The following is a 7506-nucleotide window of genomic DNA, read 5'->3' on the forward strand; positions in this document are numbered from 1 at the left end:
ATTTGAGCAAGCAAATCGAAAGCTCGTCACCCAGACATATTTCTCTAGAAATCATCATTGGACGCTTCAATTCCTTATCACTTTTTACCTGTCCGAAAAATAGGTGTCTACACCGGATGTCTAAGTGAGGTTGATTTTATTATTAGTTATCTTGAATACACTATACAACCTTCTAAATACTTTTTCATGGAAATCTTATGATTTTTAGGTAATTTGTTGGACTTGCTGGATCTGATTACTAAATTAACGTGATTAGTCCTTTAGCATGTTAATATTTTGATTTGGACATACTATTGGAAATGTTTTAAACAATATCAACATACACAAAGGACAAGTGATAAACATAAAACGTTAGAACACTATCAAACCTTGTAGACCATAGTGTCTCACATTCGATCTGATTTGGTCATTAAGGTGGTCGAAATCAAGACTTGTTTAGAATACAAAATTTCTTCGTCTCTTCGACGTGGCTCCACTGGTTTACAAAAAGGTTGATTAGGAGGTCAGATGAACCCGTAATTGCATTTGGAAGTTGCTAGTTTTGTTGGTTATGGACTTCAGAGCCCGATTGGCTAGGCAGATTACAATTGTTGGCTTTAGGGCCCAAAATATTTATATAGGCCCATTACAACACATATTATGATCTATAACTAATTATGTACATGTGGGCTCAAACAGGACCCAATTCTGAGTTCAAACGAACTCGGAAACATGAAAATAGGTTTATATTGGAGTTTAGAAGATCTGGGAATCAAATCTTGGATGAGGATCAAGAGGGCACCATGGCGCCAATGGGAGTGGCGGCAGCGCCATTCCATGATGGCGGTGGCGGTAGTGTACTCCAGCAACAGCACAGGTGTGTTTGCCGACAGCGCCAATGCCAGGGAGGGCATCAATTCGTCATTTTGGCTCGGGATTTCATGTAAAAATGCTCAAAACAAATAAAAAGTACATTGGAATGTACTACAATTAATATACAGTTAATACAACATGCTAAATCAGCTAAAGATCATGTTTTTAATATGGAATCATGGTAATTTGAACAAAAACACGTTCATGGAAAGACATCATCTCTTATGTCAATGACACCAAAGGAAAGGGGATATTAAATGGATGGAATTGGGATATAGATGGAATATAATGAAATAGAGCCACATTGAGGTTCCCTATGAAATGAGGCATGGAACGAAGAAACTACAAAGAAGTTCCGGGAGTTACGAAGTAAACTTCGAGCTCATATTGGTTATGGGTTGAGAACGGGAATTGAACTCTATGAGATCGAATCTCCCGTTGTTCCTCAGTAGCTCAGTGGTAGAGCGTCGGCTGTTAACTGATTGGTAGTAGGTTCGAATCCTACTTGGGGAGATTGGATTCATTCCAAATTCTTTAATTCAGAATGAAAGGATTCGCCTTGACCGTGGTAATCCGTTCCCTGTGTCTTTCTATTGCATTCCATCTCATCATATCACATTTCAGTTGTTTAAGATTCGGATTATCCACATGCCCAGAATTTTACCTTTGTTATAGTTGGATGTGAAAGACATTTATTGTTCAAAACAAAATCGTTCCTTACCCTTTTATTACTATTAAAAATTTTAATACTAAAAAAGTTTTTTCCTATCCTAGGGTTCCCTCATTTGGGATCCCTGGGGAAGAGGATCAAGTTGGCCCTTGCGAATAGCTTGATGGGGGATAGTTAAGCTGATCCGAAAGTTTTTGGCGGGAGCCCAAAAAGCGGGAGGGAGGCAGGTACCATTCAATAGCATAGGAGGGGGAGGAACAGGACAGTTCAAAGGCATGGAGAATGGGGCTCTTTACCCGATGGTATGGATGAACCCCTTTCTTCATACAAATGCGTAAAAGATATTAGTCTCTAGTTCAAGTCCAGGATGGCCCAGCTGCATTTCTTGTAAAATATGAGAAACACCAAATCCTTTCGTCCCTACTCGACGGGTGGATCTTGCAGTATATTTATAAATATACCCCTATATTTTAATTATTCACGCGTTTCCCCCCACGTTTCCGTTTCCTACATTTTGAAAAAATCGGTTTCGCCGTTTCTGTTTCCGTGCAACTTAGCATATCAAATCAAATCTTCATACGGCGTGTTCATCACTCGTCAACGGTTCAATCATTTCCTTAACCAAATCGAAGGAGATTCTATAGCGGATTTAAGAAGAAGTTTCATAAACCTTTGATCCACAAATTTTGAAGGAAAGCATTAAAGGATTTAATTTCTATACGTGTAGAAATTACCCCATAGAGATTGTACTCTCTTTTTAAGTAAATTCAATAAAATTAACATTTGTGCATATTTTCTTGTTAATTTCAGGATAAGAAATTCGTGTTAACATATACATCCATATTAGTCGATATAAATGTTGTTCCTATTATTATTGGGTGGAAATTTCATCTCAATCCCGATCATGAGTAAAATTGAAAACATCTAATTTACAGAACGCTCTTACCGTTTTCATGCATTTTTTGCCTTTTTCAAATGTAATGACTGAGCTAATCCTTTTGTATCCCCGGTGTGTTTATATTATCAATAAATCTTTTCAAAAAAAAGAGGACAAAACCTAAACCTAATAATTGATATATTTTCTTTTGAAAAAACCCATTTCCAGGTCCTTAAAGTATACCTGTTTTGATTTTCTAGTCCCTAAATAGTCTTTTGTCTTTTACTAGTCCCTAATGTATACGGATTCGTCATTTTAAGTCCCTGAATAGAAGTCCGTTAAAGGCGAGTCTGCACGCTCCGTTAATAAATTAAAAGATTTTTGAGAATATAACAGAAATATCCTAAAACAGTCCCTAAATGGAAGTCTTAATTTTTCTTCTTTTGCTTCAAAATTTAGCTTTACTGAAACTCAAAGTTTAGCGCATTCTCCGGTTATCGTTTACTGGAAAAGCTTCAAATTCGGATCTTCTTCGAAGCTCTAATAATGGAGTTAATGGAGTCCCTTTAAGGACATTAAGGAGGGAGAACGAGCATTTAAGATGGTAACCGCCTTCGCTGCCGCCAACCACCATGCCAACACTACTACAGATCCCATCACCGCCACAGCCCTCGGTACAATACAGCAATTCCGGCCACCACGGCTATTCCGGCAAAGTTCCCTGTGATTTCTGCTTGCACAGTAGCTCTTCGCCACGAGAGGTTGACAGCGACTTCTAGAGTGCGACGAGCACTGGCGGTAGGTGTAAGAGTGGAGAAAGGGTGGTGGTGGAAGTGAGAACGGCGGTGGAGACAGAAGGCTTTCATATGTCGTTTTTGTCAAAGCTTTTTCATGTGTCCTCTGAGAAGAATTTCGATGAAGGTGATGATGCACGTGGTCGAGAATGAGTACGTGCTGGTGAAAAGAATTGATGGAAATCAATATATTTGTAATAAAAATGGTACGGAGGTAAAACGATGAAGGAAAAAAGCAGCGCGTGAAAACTGGGCCAATTTTTGGCCTTTTTCTGTAATTTTTTCAAGATTTTTTAAAAAAAGCCACATATGATATATTTAAAGTACACGTTTGCATATGATATCTGACATGGCAACGGGTCAAATGAAATTGTTAAACGGGTCATATCTGGTTTTAGATATAAACGTTTGTTTGGGGATTTTAGGGTTCCATTTCAACACAAAAGAAAAAACTCATAACAGCAGCAAACAGATTTCAAATTTTTTTGCTAAAATACTGATCGATCTCCTCCTAGTTATGGCCGAAGGATTGTCAGAAGAGGATTACGCAAATGGATTTCCCGTGTTCAATGTTCCCAATTGTAAATGTGAAATGTAGGCGAAGGTCATGGTGTCTTGGACTGAAAAGAATCCTGGGAGGCGATTCTTTCGATGTCCAAATGCGAAGGTTAATTCTATGAAATTCTTCTTTGTCTTGGGTGGGTAGGGTAATTTTAGTGTTTGTGATGTGATTCGTTCTGATTTTAGGGTTTGTAATTTTTAGGTGTTTCATAAAACCTAATTTTATTGTTTCCGATTTTGATTATTTGTTGTTTTAGGGTTGCTAATTTTAGGTGGTTCCTAGAAATTTATTGCTTTTGATTTAATAAATTGTGGATTAAGGGGTTTTAATTTTAGGGATTTTTAGTAATTTTGGGTTTTTTTTGATATTATCAGATCACCATCCACATTGATTGTTTGAGTTAATTAGTTACTTACAGCCATCAATTTAACTAATATTTTCCTGTTTCGAGAGTCTGTTGATTACATTAGAGCAAGTATAATTCTGACTAGAGTAGTTGCATTGTGGGAATTCTTCTATTTGACTGTAGTGTAATGCCAAATATTGTATGTATCGATAGGGAAAACAATTCCCTTTCTTTAGGTGGTATGATGAGGAATATGCTCCTCACTTGAAGTATATGTTATACAATATGAAGAAAGCAAATGGTGAGCTACTGAAGGAAGGTGAAAAGCTTAGAGGAGATGTATTCGAGCTGAAGTATTTGATTGATAGGGCAAGTATTATCGATGCCATTGAAGTGGAGGATCAACTTATTAAAGCTACTCACAAAATTGAAAATATGGAGGTGGAGCTAGCAGATGTGTATGTTGCTAATAGGGGACTGCTTTTGGAAGTCAGAGAATTGGAGAAGGGACTGAGAGGTGCTTGGCTTAAAGAAGAAAATGGGGGAACTCAAGGCTGATAAAGCACTTCCAAAATTTATTTTTATTGTGCTTTGTGCTCATTAGGAACTATGTATAATGACTTATGTGCTTGTTGTGCTTTATGTTTGGAAATTATGTACAATGACTGATTTCAGTTTATTTTGTTAGGATTTGGCCTCTAATTTTCTATTTAATGCCTGCTTTCAGTTCAGCACTTTGTAGTGCCAATTTCTTTTACCACATATGCTTTCAGTTTAATTATTATTGCAGAATGCTTTAAAGTATGAAAATGTTAACTGATAAAATTGAAAGGGGCAAATTTCATTCCAAGTTACATTTCATTTGAAGTTAAAATTGATGCGTTCAGTACACAATGCAGGACACATAACCACGAACTAATGTTGCTCCAAAAATACACCTAATTTCAGAATAAAACCACCTAACCAATGCTGCTCCAAGAATAGCTAACATGGCTCAAAAAAGCAAGTTCAAACTACAAATAACCAAGACAACAATGTCCAAAAACACCTAATTCCAGAATAAAACCACCTAACCAATGCTGCCCTAAAAATAGCTAACATGGCACAAAAAAGCAAGTTCAAACTAGACTTACAGACGACGAACAAGCACAACTTCTTATCAATAGCGTATTTAGAAACTGAACAAGCACAACTTCCAGGTGCACATTGTGCCCTCACCCGTTGTTTGTCATTTTTCACAAAATGGACATCCAACTTCTTAACAATAGCATATTAAGCAACTGCAAACCGACACTCTTCTAGATTTGTGAAAATCATACCCAAACCAAAAATTGGTATTTCGGTTTCAGGATCATAATTAACCTTGCTGCTAACCCTCCTCAGTGCATCATCCCCACATTCCTCGTCACTTTCGCTGTACCCAACTCGTCACTGTCATAATAGACACTGTCGTTGTCATTATCATCAGAACAGCCACTATCTGATTCCAGTTCATCTTCTGCATCACCTCCTAAAATGTCCTCATTACCCTCACCTACATGATCCCCACCCCTCTCACCATCTCCCTGACCAGCCCCCTCACCATCTCCTTGACCAGCCAGCTCTCCAGCTACCTCTCCACCTCCCCCTTTACTCTTCCTACCAGTAGGTCTCCATTTCCTTACATTCATTCTTGCTGCTTGTAATTCATCGTCTTCATCATCTGTCAATATACTCACATTAACACAAACGGTATCAAATGTTTCTTGAGGCAAGCCATCATCTAAATTCACATCATCCTCGTCTACTACCCCTTGTCTACCCTCACGCAGTATAATTTCTCTAACCTCAATCTCTTCTTCCACATCATCTACAATCTTCACATATATGTGAAATTCTGGACCTCATGTTCCTCATCAATGACGCGCTTCAAAGTTGTATCATTAGGCACTAACACATAGCCAGGTCGCAACCCTTTGTAGTAAATTGTCTGTATGTCTCTACAACCAGCTGAACATATATATTTCCTTAGGTCACTGAAAGAAAATAAGTCCAAATCCAAGTAAACGACAGTTGTTATTGCGCGACCTCCTTCGTACTGATTAGGTCTAAACGATCCACCATAATGTATTATCAAGGTTGCGAGAACGTCCAACATAATACCTGCAACAAATACTAACATCCCATTACTGAAGTGCATAATAACAAACCAGCTACCCATCATTAGCTCAGAGATATCAAACCAATCAAACTCTATAAAAACCAGAATATTTTAGCATGTCTATACAAAACACCATAAATCACCATAAAATACAACATTTTACAGCAGTTGAATGTCAAGTAAGTCAGAAAGCCTAAAACCAGAATAAACCCTAAAGGACACAATATTTTAGCAGTTGAATATCAAATAAGTCAGAAACCCTAAAAACTGAATAAACCCTATAACAGTATAATTAATAAATTAACCAGGAACTAAATCACAAAAGCTCACTACTCAACAAAAACATTGAAAAATTTAAACCTAAAAGTTCTTAAACTAGGGACCACAGAGGAGTACATTTATGTAAAATGGAAAGCTTGTATTCATTATGAATGTTGTGTACAGTATATATAGGAAACTGAAAACTAAAAGATAAGCCTATTGATTTAAATTTAAACTTGAAAGATAAAGATTCTAACTATCTAAGATTTACAGCTAACATATATTTGAATTTATACAGCTAATAGAATCTGTAACAAACTAACAAATAACAACTAGATAATCTAATCTAACACTCCCCCTCAAGTTGGAGTAGGAACTGAAATATCAAGAACACCCAACTTGCGTAGTTGTCGGCGATAGGCGTCCCCACCAAGTGGTTTGGTAAACAAATCAGCTAGATTTTCGTTGGATCGTAGATAGGAAGGAGTAAGAAGACCGGCTTGAATTTTCTCTCGAACAAAATGACAATCGATTTCAATATGTTTGGTGCGTTCATGGAAGACAGGATTTTTAGCAATATGAATTGCAGCTTGATTATCACAATGAACTAGAATGGGTTGTGAATGAGCAATACCAAGATCAGATAGTAAGTATTTTAACCATTGCAATTCGGAAATAAGCGCAACAAGGGAACGATACTCAGCTTCTGCTGAAGAACGAGAAACAGTCACTTGTTTCTTGGTTTTCCAAGAGACTCGAAAACTTGATCCTAACATAGTGAAATAACCAGTAGTAGAGCGACGCGTAGTAGGACAACTTGCCCAATCAGAATCAGCGTAACCAGTTAATGAAAGTGAGCTAGATGCAGAGAGAAATAAACCTTTACCAATGCTTCCTTTAAGATAACGAAGGACTCGATTGGCTGCATCAAGATGTGAGGAATATGGAGATTGCATAAATTGACTGAGGTTATTTACGGCATATTGAATATCAGGCCGAGTAAC

At 37.4% G+C, this 7506-nt stretch overlaps 1 non-coding gene across 1 annotated transcript; it reads left to right on the forward strand.

The window, feature by feature from the left end:
• Nucleotides 1-1294: 1294 nt before the first annotated feature.
• On the forward strand, nt 1295-1365 carry TRNAN-GUU (transfer RNA asparagine (anticodon GUU)). Its single transcript has one exon. It is a non-coding gene; the product is annotated as a tRNA-Asn (tRNA).
• The last annotated feature ends 6141 nt before the right edge of the window (nt 1366-7506 follow it).

This window comes from Mercurialis annua, linkage group LG6 (assembly GCF_937616625.2).
Source record: "Mercurialis annua linkage group LG6, ddMerAnnu1.2, whole genome shotgun sequence".
Taxonomy (NCBI): domain Eukaryota; kingdom Viridiplantae; phylum Streptophyta; class Magnoliopsida; order Malpighiales; family Euphorbiaceae; genus Mercurialis; species Mercurialis annua.